This window comes from Temnothorax longispinosus, chromosome 12 (assembly GCF_030848805.1).
Source record: "Temnothorax longispinosus isolate EJ_2023e chromosome 12, Tlon_JGU_v1, whole genome shotgun sequence".
Classification (NCBI taxonomy): domain Eukaryota; kingdom Metazoa; phylum Arthropoda; class Insecta; order Hymenoptera; family Formicidae; genus Temnothorax; species Temnothorax longispinosus.
The window spans coordinates 1,813,146-1,829,573 of NC_092369.1; the positions used below are offsets into that span (position 1 = coordinate 1,813,146).

Here is a 16,428-nt window from a genome sequence, read left to right on the forward strand (position 1 = left end):
GATTTTTAGCAACAAAGTGCAACCATTAAACATCGGTCGAACGCAATTGGTTTTTTACTTTTAAATTCAAATTAGTATCACACATTTAAGCTCAACGATTTCCTATGTTAAATACGTTCGATAGCTCTGCTCCATTTGATTGGCTCTTAGATCCGTTAGCCTCGAATATTACAAAATGGCAACTGAATTATTTCCGCTACGTTGAATAAGTCGTCAGTCGCCATGTAATTCGCCATTGTGCCGGCTTTGCTACGTGACGCTTGTCATATATTTATCGTTTATTTAAACAATATACTGTGTTTGGTAAGGATTCTGAACGTGACGAAAGAAAATCGAAGACATTTCTCTTGTGAGACGGAATGTAATTTAAGTATTTGTTGATAGTAATCGTAATAATCGTCTCTGTGTAATGAGAGACATTACGTAGAGAGTTACAGAATAGGCTTCTTCTTCTTCTTCTCCTTCTTAATTTGTGGCACCTAATCTTCCACGACTCAATTGACTACCAAGAACTAGACGAAGTACAGAAGAGTTGGGGATACTTTGCACAGAGCAATGGTATTAAGTTGAAAATGCCTTGTAATAGCACACAGATCGAAATCACGCTAGTGTTTCGATCGAGCTCGTAGATTCCTTCGTAATAACTTTTTAGGACCTCGTAACCAAATAATATTATAGAAAAGATTTTCTTCGTCATATTCAAGTTTAATCTGGGAACTGGCATCTGAGGGTTGATCATGTAACTTTATCTCAAAGAGATAAAAATTACAAAAGTGAAGAAATTCATTAGAATAGAGTATCTATGAATAGTATTTATAGAAGTATTTCATATCAAAATCTGGTAAATCTGTTCACTTTTGTAATTTTCACCTTATTTTAAGATACATGATCGATTTCCAAGGGTGATTTTTACATCCCAGTGTCGAGAAAACGAAGTTTATATTACAATAATTTTTTTTATTGATTGAGAATTCATACGCTTTTTTTGTTAAGAAAGGGAGGAGTGGACTTTGCATAAGTTCCCCTGTTTTGTGGTGACAGGACAGGGGTGAGATTTAGGGTTTCGATGGAGAAAGAAACAGCGGAATGGAACTGAAATGGAATTACTTTGATTGGTTAGCCTCCCACCATATCTCTTTTCAATTATACTGTTCCGTTCCCCTATTTCTCTCTCCCTCGGGATGCATCCTTATACTCACTAATCTCTCCCCCACCCTTCGGTGGTCTTTCTCAGGCATATGGGGTTTCGCCATGGCAACTGACATTTCTATTATTCCCGGGAAAGATCGATAGCGGCTCCAGGCAGCTGGCTCGCGCTTAGACCCTTTTGCGCATGGCACACCGCCGTGACTCTCCTACTTGTCAGGGCTTCGTGGCGGCACATAGGCGTACAACAGCAAAGCGTACGGTCGTTCTACTTGCCGCTGACAGCAGAGTATAGGCTCTACGCTTCAGCGACGTATTCAGGACTAGTTGCTTTGGCAGGTAAGTTTAACAACTTACTCTTTAACAACATACTCTTACCGGATTCCATGCATGGCTACCGCCCTGCTGCAGTTTTCACCCTTTGTTGCATAATGTCCCATATATCGTATCGTTGGATAGATCTTGAAAAAAGAAACATTTTTTATTGTATTTAAACATAATCGCGATATCTCCAACCGTTGAGAAGAAACAACTGGAAAATTGAATGGTGATGACGGTGTCGTAATAATAACGGAGTTTTATATACGAAACGAGAAATATTACTTTTATTAAGCTTTAGAATGAGTCACTCCAGAAACATACGGTTTTTAGCCTATTTTGTGGCTCTTGAAATTTGAATCAAATTGTATGCCAAACGATGCTATAATGGGACAAAAAAATATAAAATTTTTTATTTTTTTTTATATTTGACTTTTTTGTTAAAAAGTAACAAAAGTTTTTTTAATACTGGATCCGGATTTTATATTTGATAAAACTCCACAATTAGGGTCTATACGAGAAATCAATTGAGAGAAGGTAAATTTTATGTATTCTTGCCCCCTGAATCCAAAACTGTTGACAAATTTGAGAGTCGCTTGTATTTTTTAAGATATCGTCATGAAAATGAGACAAATCATCTTCCAGTTATATATATGTTCTTAAGATATAGATAGTACATATGTAGGCGGGAAAGGGGCCATCTCTTTCCCGCAGGCAATGGTGAGTGGGGGTAGATCTCAGTTCGCGTAAAAAGTTGAAAACCTGAAACGTATAATGATAGACCTTGTTTCGCCCTATAAGCAGAGATGGGATAGGGCAAAATGGACCTCACTTTGCGTAAATGATTTTCTGGATAGCATTATATTTTCCACGCAAAGCTAGGTCCACTTTGCCCCATCCCATCTCTACTTACAGGGCGAAATGAGGTCTATCATTATACGGTTCGGGTTTTCAACTCTCTAGACGAAATGAGGTTCACCCCTACCCATCCCTGCTTGCGGGAGAGAGGCGGTAGCCCAAAAACAAAAGTGAGGAAATTCATTAGAGTATCTATGATTTCATGTCGAAATCTAGTAAATCTGTTCACTTTTGTAATTTTCACTTTTTTTCAAGATGCGTGATCGATTCCCAAGGGTGATTTTTTACACCCCAGTGTCGAAAAAAACGAAGTTTATGTTACATATAATATTTTTTTTATTGATTGAGAATCCATACCCTTTTTTGTTAAAGAAGAGGGAGGGTGGAAAACCTTGCATGAATTCCCTTATCCCGTGGTAACAGGGGTATGTGAGATTTAGGGTGTGTCCCGTCGATGGAGAAAGAAACAGCGGAACGGAATTGAAACAGAATTATTCTGATTGGCTAGCCTCCCACCATATCTCTTTTTCATTACTGTTCCATTCCGCTGTTTCTCTCTTCATCGGGGTGCATCCCTATACTCACTAATCCCCCCCTCCACCCTCGGTGATTGTTCTCAGGCATATGGGGAAACGCCATGGCAACTGAAATTCCCATTACTCCCGGGAAAGATCGATAGCGGGGCTCTAGGTAGACTCGCGCCCAGACCCTTCTGCGCACACCGCCGCGACTCTCCTACTTGTCAGGGCTTCATGGCGGCACGTAGACGTACAACGGCAATACGCACGGCTGTTCCAGTACTTCCAGTCGCCGCTGGCAGCAGAATATAGGCTCTACGCTTCAGCGCCATTTTCAGGACTATATAGTTGCTTCGGCAGGTGAGTTATTACTCCTTACTGGATTCCATGACCACCGCTCTGCTGTCTTAACTTTTTGTTGCATAGTATGTGTTCCATATATCGTATCGTTGAATAGATCTTGAAAAAAGAAATATTTTTTATTTGAATATAATCGTGATATATCTTCAATCGTTGAGAGCAAACAACTGGAAAATTGAATGGTGGTGGTGTCGTAATAATAACGGAGTTTCAGATCCGAAATGAGAAATATTACTTTTATTAAGGTGTATAAAGAGTGACCCCAAAAACATACGTTTTTAAGTCTATTTTGTGATCATTGAAATTTGAATCAAATTGCATGCCAAACGCTGCTATGATGGGATCCATAAAAAATATGTATATTTTTAATTTTTATTTATATTAGACTTTTTTGTTAAACAGTAATAAAAGTTTCTTCGATATTGGATCCGATTTTATATTTTTACATTTTTACTGGGGGTCGATTATGTATTTCGAAACAAAGTAAAAATTAGAAAAGTGAATAGATTTAAAAGGGAACACCACCTCTGAGATCTCAAAATGATACCTAACTTTGGCAATTTATTTCAGGGAAATAATTTATTCAATCAAAAACCTATTATAAGAGCTTTATTATTATGAATCTTAAAATGTAAAAAAAAATATTAAAAATTTTTTTATTTTATAAAATGGCGGTGTCTTGGCCACATCGGTGCCGAGCCTCTGCTTTAAATAGATGTTCTTGCGATGAATTCTGCCACACGGTTTGACCTGAGACAAAATACAAAAGATTTTTATTAACTGCACGCCAAAAACTAGAGAAATACATAGGATTTTTTAAAAATATTGAGTTTTGTAAAAATGGTAAACATTTGAAAAAAGTCATTTTTTCCCTAAAATTTTTTGTGTAAAAATATGTTAATTGCAAAAAAAGTTTTTAAGGTATCGCAAAAATCCTACATATTTTTCTAGTTTTTGGCATGTAGCTAATGAAAATCTTTTGTATTTTGTCCCAAGTCAAACCGTGTGGGTATTGCAGCGACATACGAGTCAGTTGCTCATTCGTGCAGACGCGCATGGTCGTTCATAGTTGCATAGGCTTTGGCGCATTATATGTGAGTGATTATAATGTGCCGAAGCCAATGTAGCTGTGAATGACCATGCGCGCCTGCACGAATGGGCAACCCGTCATGCTGACCTGCATGTCGGTGCAACAACCGGTACACCGCGGGAGTATTTAGATGCGGTCAAAACATCGCACCATTTTGTAAAATAACAATTTTTTTACGCGCCGATTATTTGTCAGATTGTCGCTTTATCGCTTAAAACACAGTTTCTGTTGGAACAGTAAACTTTTTTTCCTTAATTTAAATTGATAATTGATTTAATTTTGATGCTAATAGGCATTCTATATTTAAATATTGAATATTATAATGATATTAAATATTAAAAATTACTCTAGATGACCATTTATGCAAACAAAAAAAAATCAAACGCCCGTTCCCGCGTCAATGTGTGTGTGCTTAGTCATGTTTATATTTTACTTTCGGTTAGGCTTCAACGTCCGATTATCGCGCTTTCGAGAAGGACTCGACACCTATAAGTAATTGTTTTGCGCACAACAGCTGTGATCACGTGTTTTATTTGTAATATAGCTCCTAAACGTGTTTGCGTTTGTTTCAGTGGCGATAAGTTCATCACTATCGGCGACAGAAAGAAGGTCGCCAGAAGATGTGACAATGGGATACATCATCGAATACCTCCTGAAAAAGCAACTCACTGTGGTGGAGCAGCATGAGTCCACTCGCACTTGGAGTGATAAAGTTTCCGAACAAAGATACCCTTCACAAACAGGTAATTTTAATACGTTATTTGCTCTTTATAAAATTCATTTCAAGCAGGAAAATTTTATTATTTTTTGTTGTGACAGAGTCTATGTTTTAACTAAGCATTTCTTACATAGTGGAATTTGATTTTGCGATAAATCTCTAGTTAGGTGGTGCTGAAAAATGCCTTACGTAGCGAATAATTGTTGCTCAATGTTAACAAATTTTTTTTTACCTTATTATTAGCACAGTAAAATTAAAACTTCTGCGTTTCAGTCATTAGATTAAGAAATTTTTAGTTTAATGTCCAAATATCCATGTCGTGATTTAGATAATCTATACACAGAAATAAATAGTTACTATTGTATAATGCAAGATAAATGTAATCAATATTAATGTCCGTGATGTATTCTGTACGTATAATATAGTACCGATAAATAGTATGATGATAAATAGTAAAATAATAATAGGATTATTTGAAGCCCACGATGAACCAGATCACGCGTGCACTGTTTGTCTCATTTTACGAAACAATAGTCATTATTTAATCGTATGGTTTTCATTTATTATCAGTTTGCAGACATTTCTACTTTAGTAGAAGTAATCGCAGAAATTCGTAATCTGTCGTCGAGATAGGTATTAAGTAAATTGGTCCATGTTTATTATTACAGTCTTTTTTGTATAGCATTGTATATACATGCGTGATGCATACACGTAAGAGGTGATAAAAGATAAAATAAGAAACTGGAAAGCTTAATATTGATATATGTATTAATTTTTGGAATCTGATAAAAATTTTCATCAGAATTAAATCACTTTATTATATCAGAATGAAAATCTTTTTTTGAAGTATATTGTATATCTTAATATGTTAAATTAAAGATTTTTTTTAACTTTACAAGAAATGATAAATTATTCGTAAATTATTAGCCGATGTATTGTCATATCAAGATCGAAGTACAATATGTGCGAATGATCTGTGTAGCCAGCTTTAAAACTTTGGCACAAAAAGTATCTTCTTTTTTCTCCCCTTTCTCTCTCTCTCTCTCTCTCTCTCTCTCTCTCTCTCTCTCTCTCTCTGAAAAAATCTGATGTGAAGCTTTCTGCTTAGTCAGCAACGTACCAACAAAAAACTAAGCGATGAACTGAAAAAATCTGATGTGAAGCTTTCTGCTTTTATTGAAAGTCAGCAACATACCAACAAAGAACTAAGCGATAAACTCAGTCAATTAAATCGGCTTGCTGACACCGTTACTTAGAATAGTCAGCGCATTGCCAAATTGGAGCAAGATAACGCTGAACTTATTCGCGAAATTCACGACTGGAAATCTGCTCAGTCATTTCAGGGATCTCATGGGGGAAATGAGTTAATCATTTCGGGTTTACCATTGACGTTATCTGTTGCCCCATCTGAGCTCGCCAAGAATGTGCTGGGGGCGTTAGACGTTCCTGATTTGTCTTGTCATATTCTCGGTGTCAGAACTGTAAAGAAGGCACTGTCAGCGACTTCCACTGTTGCTGCATCTTCTAGCTCAGTCGTTGTTACCTTGGCTTCGAGTGCCGTGCGCGATATGGTTATTTCAAAAAAGCGGGCAAAGGGTGTTCTCAAATGTAAGGACGTATGCGGTGGTAACTCAGATCGTTACATTTATGTAAACGAGTTGTTATCCAAGTGCACTTACGACATGTTACTTCGGGCTAAGAGTGTTGCTAAAGAGAGGTCGTATAAGTATGTCTAGGTAAGGAATGGTCAAATATGTGTTAGGTCTTCTGATGGTCAACCTGTAATTCATATCGATTCCGACACTGATATCTAGCTATAAGCTTATCCGACCTGCTCGTCTCTTGTTCATTGATCGTTCGGCTTAATCAACATGTAATTCTTCTCGGATACATTTTGCTGAATTCAACGCTTATTCCTCTCGTGGACATATTGATTTGCTTGCACGTGAAATTTGATAACATTGTTTCTGGTATAGAACTTCTTGTGCTTCCATTCCTTACTTTTAGTTCGTAAATTGTGCTGCGTCTTAGTTCTAAGTTTTATATACACTATTTTGTTCTCTTTAGAAATACTGCTCCTTATCTTATTCTTTTTCACTGTATTTATCATTAGTCAAGTTGCGTTAATTCTTAGTTTTTTACAGTGTATATTATTGAGATTGCTGGTTGCTTGTCTTAGAGAGAGAGGATGCACATCATACTAACTTCTGTCCGTTATACTTCGCTTTTGTTTATATCACATTGTATCTTTGCATCTTGTAACTGCTATAATATTGTAATTGCGATATTATTGTAACTGCTGTATTACTTTTTTGTCCTTTAGCCTTTGTTTGGGCATGATAAATTACATCTCTCTCTCTCTCTTTCTCTCTCTCTCTCTCTCTCTCTCTCTATTCTTAGATTTCGCAAAATACACGCAGAAACAGTGCGTCAAAAACAAATAATACCGCTTTTAAAATTGTACCAGTGACGTTACACAGTTTTGCTGACAATTTTCTACTGAAGATAGTTTTTCATGATTTCTATTGAATTAAAGTATTCTTTTTTGTGTTTTCCAGGTCTCTTTCAGTTATTCCAAGGGACCTCTAGACGAATGGAATATTCTGAAGATTGATAAAAAGGACGATCCAAAGAGGTAATACTGTTTTGAATTTTATTTTACTTCTATGCACTTCAAATATCTTTTTCACAACACCTCCATGTATAGTTCAACTTTCCATGCCTGTAGCACAGTATGTGCCTGTAGATAGGGGCGAAAGTGGCCAATTTCACGCCACGGCGGCAGCGGGCGGAAAGTAACCACTTAGGGAAGAAAGTAAGCCCTGGCGTGAAATTGGCCACTCGCCCCTCTCTAGGCATGGAAGTCGAACTTTTCGTAAAAGTGTTGTGGAAAATATTGTGTGCACTTCGGGCGTCTGAAAAACGCTGCTTTCTCCCCTTGGTGCACAATATACTATTGAAATACGTGAAATCATATTTTGTAGACATAGAGGAGACTGGGGCAAGATGGCACACTTTTTGCATTTTATTTTATTGTACTTTTCTAAAAGTATACAAACTAAAGTATAATAATAACAATAATGATGACAGTCTCGCGATGTCATGCGTTGTTTATATAAGGAAACTTATATAAGGAACTTATAGGGGTGGATTCCATCGTGGGATGTGTCAGGTCCTCGGTTCTAAAGTTTTGGATTAGTCGGATTTTTACTACACATATGATGTAGATTATAGTTCTAGATTCCGATTTTACGGTTGTCTATAGCAAGTTTGACGTTGAGTCTTTACCATCCTGTTTTTGAAAGAACGAGCTATTGTTTTTTCCAGTGATTTATCGCGTTTATTTTTATTAGCTGTTAATAAACGTGGATTTTCAGCTCGAGTCGGAATCCCACCCCAAGTAGCAAAGTGACGTCAAATGACGTCTTAATAACGTCTTAATGACGTCTATGACGTCAAGAAGACGTCTTTAGACGTCATCTTTGCTACTTGGGACGTTTCCAAGATAACAGAGGTGTCTACACGATTCGGAACAAATAGAAATTTTCCGTTCCGCTGTGTTTATTAGCAGATATTACAGAAATTTTAACGTTACACCACGCGTGGTAAACTCCGTTTTATGAGACAATATTTTTTTTTTCCTTAGTAATCCGCCCGATGGACGGCTCAATCATGTAACTAGTCTTGGACTAACGAACATTTTGATCTAGCTTAAATGGTGGTTTGATGATCTTTCACTTATTACTGGGGTGTTGTTCCAGGCTGTTTGTTGGATGTCATTCATCAGAGCGTCTGCTTCTTCATTCAGCTGGGCTTTCGTTTTGAGTGGCACGTTGAGTTTAATTTTGCTACTCAGGTCATCTCTAAAGCCATCCCAATCAGTGTATTTGTTTACGAGTGTTGGGCCATATACTTTTCTTATCACAGTTTCGCTAAGGGTTAATATTATTGGAGAGTGGTTAGAGTCGAGGCTGTGGTCCTCTTCAATGCCAATATAATTGGCTGAAATTTTTTTGGATATGAAGAAGCAAGCAAGTCCGGAATCTTGTCTCTGTCTGCTGGCCAGTAGGTTGGTTTGCCTGTGGAGTGGAACTCGCAGCCATACCCTAACCCAGCTTGTAGCAGTTCTTTACCCTTACTGGTGGTAAGCCTTGAGCCCCAACGAACGTTTTTGGCATTAAAGTCGCCGCCCAAGATAAATCTCTCTCTCAGGTGTTGTAGTAAGTCTAGATAGTCATCTTTCTTTAAGTTATATCTTGGCGGGCAGTAGATTGCAGCAATTGTCAAGATATATTTTTCGGTCTTAATTAGCACAGATGTTAATTGAATTTTGTTAGCTTCATATTTTTCTCCCACTGAGTGAGAGATGTTATCCCTAATTATTACTGCAGTGCCACCTCTTGCACTGTTCTGTTGGTGTATAGTGTGGTAAATGTGATATCCTCTAAATTTAAGGGGATGCTAAAGCCGTCCAAATTACCGACAATTACATTTCAAAGCTCTCATTTTGAAACGGCTTTATAGATCGCAAAATCCTTTTACAGGAGTAAAGTAGAGGTACTAATGAAGGGTGGGATTGTCAAATAATTAGTAATAATTGAAAAAAATTTTTTAAATGTTGTCATCTCATAACCTTATTTTCTGATATAAATAGTTGTATACGTAATATGTACGAAATTAAAGTTTCCCACCCTTCAGAAGACGTGCACAAACAATAACGTACCTTTGAAATTGAGATTGAAAGCCTGGAATAAAAATGAGAGCTTTGAAACGATCATGTATATTTTTCACAAAAATATTCACGCAGAGCAGCAATTATGTCACAGCAGTAGTTCACGGATCTTGCGAGAGATGGCGAGCAATCGAAAAAAGGACAGATGTCATTTCGTTAGACAAAGACAGATATAGGGAAAACAAAATTAGAAAGGTTGACATTATATCGACATCGAGGAAGTTCGCCAGTCACTGCAGGATCCCCTTAATAAAGGATTGTTTAGTAAAATGTGTTTCTGAAATGAGACACACATTAATTTTATGAATATCCAGGAATACCTGTAGTTCATGTTTGCGATTCAGTAAGCCATTGGCATTCCAGGCGGCTATCCTGATGTTTTTGGTACTTTTGCTCCCCATTGTTTCTTCTTATTGTCGGCGGCCGCTTTCTTGCTGTTCTTTTCGAGGTTAGTTAGTCTCTCTGTAATTAATGTCAGTGTTTTTTCTTGACGTTCCAGTTTCTCTACTAGCTTGGACAATAATTGGTCAGCTTTTAGCTCGTGATTTGGTGAGCTTTCCTCTTGCTTCTTGTTTCCTGCAATGTCAGCAAAAGTTTTCCCTGAGGTTACAGACAGTTTCTCTCTGTCACCTCAGCTGATGTTGTTCCTCGCTGCTTTGTTCTTGTTTTTTTCGTTTCTCATCGTCTGAATTTTCTTAGCCACTTCGCAGCCTCTCTGTAGCTTGCTGGATGAACTTCTCTGCAATTGGCGCATCTCGCTGGTGCATTCTTAGGATTTTTGCACTCCGATGTAAGGTGCTTGCCTGCACACTTAACACATCTTGGTTCTTTCATACAGAACTTCTGGGTATGGCCAAAATCCTGGCATCTCTTGCATTGCGGTACAAGTTTTGATTTTTGCAGAGGCTCAATCGTAACCTTTGTACCAAATATGGTTTTTATCTCATAGATCTTTTGCAAATCCTCCTCATTTTGGAAGGTCAGCATAAAGAGAGGAAGAGGCCTTTTTTCGGCCTCTCTTCAGTATATTTACTGTATCTATTATTTTGTACCCTCTGCTTTTTAAGTCTTGGATAATTTTTTCTGCCTTAAAGATTGGAGACAGTTTCCTAGCCATTACTTTGATAGGTCGAGTCTGCTTGTTTTTAAATGAATACCATGGGTAGCCATTATTGTTTAGATAGCTTGTTATTCTCCTATATTCATCTTCACTAGTGGCGCGGATTTGAAAGAAAAATTTTCTATTTTGTCCAGCTCGTAGTTTTCTATATGTAAAAATTACCAAACTCATAGAAACTAAAAAATAATAGTAACTTTTTGAAAATAGAAATTTCAAGCTTTAAAATCCTTTCTTTAAATTTAAATTTTGTTTATTTTTAACAAAGCTACAGCTGCTTGAATTTTGCCTATTTTTAAAGATAAATTTAGTATTCCTTTAATTTTTGTGAGAAGTGTAGATTACTTAAAGAATTAGTAATTTGTCAGAGAAAAATATCTTATTGGTGAAAGTTAGTATTTAGGTAAATATGAATTAACTAGCATGCCCCGCGGCTTCGCTCGCGACCTGATATGCATGGCTCTCATACGCGTAGCTTTTGCTATTTTGCAATTTAGTCTCTACTCAAAAAGAATAAATACCGGGTCAAAAAATAACATCACAGGAAGATTCGGTCAATTATTTCCCGAAAGCGACTTTCGATATTGATTAATTGATTAATATTTAACATATGAATTTAACAACTTATTTAGTCTCTACTTAAAAATAATAAATACCGGGTTAAAAAATAACATCACAGAAAGATGCGGTCAATTATTTCCCAAAAAATGGAAAAAATTTCGGATACCGGTTCCCAAACAGATCGGTATCGAAAAACTATACACTCTATAACACTCCCCGGAAATTTCTACCCCTATTTCATATACTTTTGGTAAAAATTCGGTCCATTGGTTTCCAAGATCATCGAGGACAAACAATCAAACCGACAAACTCTGTCTCTTTATAATAGTAGTATAGATTTCTTTTGTAAACTGGTAATTAGTAGAAATAAATTCTTTATTATTAAAATAACTAATAGATAGTTCATAAAAAATAAATAACTATTTATTTGAAAATTAATAATGAGTGAAAAATAATTATTAATTTTTTCAATAATAAATAAATAGTCTCAGATAAATTACTTATTAATCAAATATATACAGTATGCGTACATCTGGATGAATTCGAAAGCTTAGTCTCCATCTTTTAAAACATAAAATAATTTTATGCCACGACAGTGAAGTGCGGAATACAAGTTACTGAAAAAAATGTTCAAAAGACGAATCTTTAAATGAATTAGCAACCTTTAAATAATTTGAAAAGATAACACGAGATGTTAAATAAAATGCATCATTTAACAATAACTTCTAAAGTAACAAGTTTAATCTACGGTGACCTAATGTGAAAAGAAATTAAATTATTTCAATGAGTTCTCAAATCGTCCCCAATCAGAAATAGATATTAGTCACGTAGAAACAAATTTCCTAATTCGTCTGAGTTATTCGATACAAATGTTCTAGTTTAAATGTGACACTACTTTGTAAAATGTTAAGTTATTGTTTTCTCTACTATACGATCAATATAGCAATCTTTATAAATTTCTTTTTTTCTAAATATAAATATTCTACACAATCGGAAAACTATTTTACAACATGAGTAAAAAACGAAGTCAAAAAGCGAAATAATCAATTTTGACGCGATTTAAGGGGATCATCAATGGCGATTGTATTAAAATCTAGTCCATACTGACTAACAATCGCGGATTATGCGTGAAAATTGTAGAGATTCTTGACAACTCTTATGTACAGATGGATTCAAGTGTTTCTAGCTTCATCTGGTCCCATGCTACTTGTTCAGCATGTCCGTTTATTACCAGTTCTTCAGTAAGGGAAATTAGCTTAAAAAAATTTCAATTAATTTCAATTAATTTGCGCTTCTGCAAAAAAATTCTCGAAGATTGGATAATAATAACTACTCACCCCATAATTTTGTATCATAAAATAAATATTTGCATAAATATTAGTTTATAAATATTAGTTTGAATGCGACCTTCAATCTGAGCTTGAGCAGCAACTCCCTTTGAGGAACAATTTTGTACCACATTGTAAGCTTCTGTCGACCATTTACCTGCAAAGGGGTAACATCAAAGTATAATTACATATCCAAAGATAAATAATTTTGAGTAGAGATGTATAATCTAGAATAATAGTACATATAACGTCAATATATAGTTACCGTTCTTTGGCTGAATATTTGCTAAAAAGATTTCGATGGCTTGGAAGGGTAGGCTCAAATAATTATATATCAATGGCCTACATTACGAATTACTAAACTGCCAGTAACCACCGTGATCGAGTACTACGCTTCTCTCTCCCGATGAATCTGGACGTTCAATGCATCCTCTAATCCATTTGTCGCTCCAATATACAGCCACGTAATCATCCTCTACAAAGTAAAAATGTATTGTATAATCAGAATATCCATATCCTGATTTCTTTTTTATTCAACGTGTTAAGATTATATCACTTACTGTTCAATACATCTGGAATTGGCAGCGATTCATTGTTATACCAACCAATACATCATGCTGTTTTCCAAATTTTGCAAAAGGAGAAATGATAAATGAGTCGGAAGCTGAACGAAGAGCCAATTTGGCTTGACAGTGTGAGAGATATTAATGTCATTATTAACACTCTCAACCAGTAGTCCAAGAGCTCGGAGCCAAAAAAGTCTCTGAATGATAAAAGCTAGTTTTTTGATAGTCAATTACAGTACTGGTGTACATGAATATGCTCTGGTCAGTCAAGCAATCATTGGGACAGGTGTCACAGGTAAGCTGTCAAACATGTCGCGATTAACGAGTACATAAAATGAATTGTCAAAGACTGAAAGTTTTTCTGCAGCTGTCATTGTATATTTTGACAGTTGTGTGTATCAAGGAGTTAATAATGTAATAGTAATAGCATAATGTTAAAGCTAAATAGAGCGCGCGAAGCGCGCGTCTGTAGTGTCTAGTATATTAAAAAATTAATAAGAATAATGTTAAATAATAAACAAGACAAGAGCGAGCCGCCGCCCGCCGCGCCGTACCGATCGCGCGCGCACAATGTTCACAGTGTTTACACTTTTTTACGCTGACTGACGGGCGTTGTCCTATCGAATGGTTGACTGACTACTTTTTTTATGTTTGATATCGTATAAAGTACCTATAAGAATTTTTTTAGACTTTGTAAATGAGTTGCACATTATTATTTTTTCATACATGCTTCGGGCCTGACTGACCACCCCCGTCCTAACACACATCTCGAGTACTCGCAACCCGTCGCGTCGCGTAAAAGAGTCACGGTCGGTCTCGCTCCGCGTATACTTGGCACGAGACACTACCGTGTCTCTTGATAGGTGGACGCTACATGGCTCAAATCTGGACACAGTTTTTACATAATTCATAGCATGTCAAGTACAAAAGTTTCTATTAATCGAATATTGTATATATATTAATTGAAACTTAAAATATTGTAGTTAAGTTAATAACAGGTTTTGTATTCTCATTAACATATATATATATATATATATATATATCTACATTTCTTTTTGTTTCAGATTTAAATATATCCATTGTCATCTGTTTCTACATGTTCCTTATTACCCGCACAGATGATGAAGATTGCACGAGGAATGTGTAACTGAAGACAGTTGGAGAACACTGACCTCTTGTTGTTAGGAAAAATAGAGAAGCAAATGTAAGGTTATAAAGAGAACGAAGCAAAATTTATCCCCAATTGCCGAGAAAACGGAAGATCAACGTACGGTAAGAAGCATAATTGCGTTAATAACAAGATATTGTGAAAACATTATTATTTATTTTTACACATAATAAGGTGTAAAAATGAAGGAAATTAGTAGCAAATTCCGTTGGCTACATTATTGCGTATTTAGGCACAGAATTCATTACATGCCATTATATTGACACATGTAATGCGTACACGAATTGCGAGGCGTTCATCAAAAGAACATACAACAAGGGTGAAATGAAATACATTTAACCCTAACTCGCCACATTCCGGTCCTGTGGACCGCTAAACGTTTTTTCGGTTTCCTAGTTTTCACATTTTTTTTAACAGGTTTAGTTTAAACTTAAATTATTTTTTGGATCAAATATTATAAACATTTTATTTAGACTCTGTATTTCTAATTCTTACATAAAATCTTAAAAATATTAATTATAATGAAAATGACAATGCGATAAAGTTGGGTGGTCTCACGGACCGGAGTGTGGCAAATTAAAAACTTGAAAATAAGTGTCTAACTAGGGTTAAAACGTTTTGCTTCATCATAAAATTCCACGTGATGACTCATTGAAATCTACACGGAACGTCAGTATCTTATTTTTGTTTAAATATCTATACTATAAAACATTATGTATGGTCACAGAATACTGAAACAATTTCTTGATGTTATAAGTAATTTTCTGTTAAATGTTTCGTGAGATTATTCAATCTTGCGTGAAAGAACGACAAACAGTTGGTACAGCCTTAAAATAATTAAAATAATACACATAACACGCATTTTCCCGGTTGGCTCCTGTCTTCTGTAAAGCTGGATATACACTTAACGAACGAACAGCGAACGCGAACGTTCGGACATTCACGTTTGTGTTCCTAGGTTGTTTGTTCTTTTTTTTTGGTTGCATCAGAATTCGACCAGATTCGGTGTTTTCTGCATGTAACAATTTGATATTTTTGATTATATCTGTTGAATAATGACAACGAACGTTTGCGTTCGCTGTTCGTTCGGTGTTCGTTCGCTAAGTGTATAACCCAGTTTAATAAAGGCATTCGCCAGTGATAAGTGATAAAAGGAATGTAGACACTAAATTTAAAAAAATACTTTTTGGTTTCAAATTAAAGATCAGTCCTACAGTCAGCCCAAAATGGGTGAAATTCTTTGGAGTGCCACGTCTTTTTTTCTTTCGCGCGCGAGGCGCAAGACAGAGATCAAAAGAGAGAACGGGGATATTTTTAAGGATAACGGGTCTCTCGAGCTGATCCCTCGTACTACTCGACATTCGACAGCCGCTAAACGAATGATTGGGCGCTAGACTCGTGATACTCGCGTCCACTAATTTCCAAAATTTGCAAAATCTAGACCGAAAGTAAAACCGCGATAGTTGATTTAGGGACCAGCCAGCTCGATCTAACGATAGACGGGCAGGGCAAGAATTCTGCGATATGACGATCAAGTAACACAAATGGTCTGAATTTCATTAACATTCAGTGACAAGTTTTATTGGAAACATGAAATAGAAATGAACAGGACATAGAAAAAAAACGTGCAATAGAAGTAAACATGAGACGATTGTCGAATTTTATTACCGGCGGGTTGCTGGACTTTTGCTGCCGACGATTGTCGGATTTTAGTAACTGACTCGTTTATTCAATTAAATCGGGAGATGAAGGTTTAGCATCTTCGTCCATAAGGGTTACGTGGATCTGCATCCAATCTTCCCATTTTTTTTATCAAGAGCTTTATCAGCTCAATGATCCTATAAGGGATCATCTTGTTGTTGAGCATATGGGATATTGGCGGATTAATTGCGTCAGGTGAGTCTAAAATGATTCACCTCGTCGCAAAGCAAAATTCAAAATGCACAAG

General features: G+C 36.1%; 1 long non-coding RNA gene across 2 annotated transcripts; it reads left to right on the plus strand.

Annotated features, from left to right (window-relative positions):
- Positions 1-15,335, plus strand: LOC139822782 (uncharacterized). Of its 2 annotated transcripts, XR_011734588.1 has the most exons (6): positions 1-558; positions 1,235-1,485; positions 2,943-3,200; positions 4,863-5,033; positions 7,567-7,643; positions 14,377-15,335. It is a non-coding gene; the product is annotated as an uncharacterized lncRNA (long non-coding RNA). The 2 variants fall into 2 exon arrangements; XR_011734587.1 differs by lacking the exon at positions 1-558 and having other exon boundaries at positions 834-1,485.
- Positions 15,336-16,428: the final 1,093 nt, after the last annotated feature.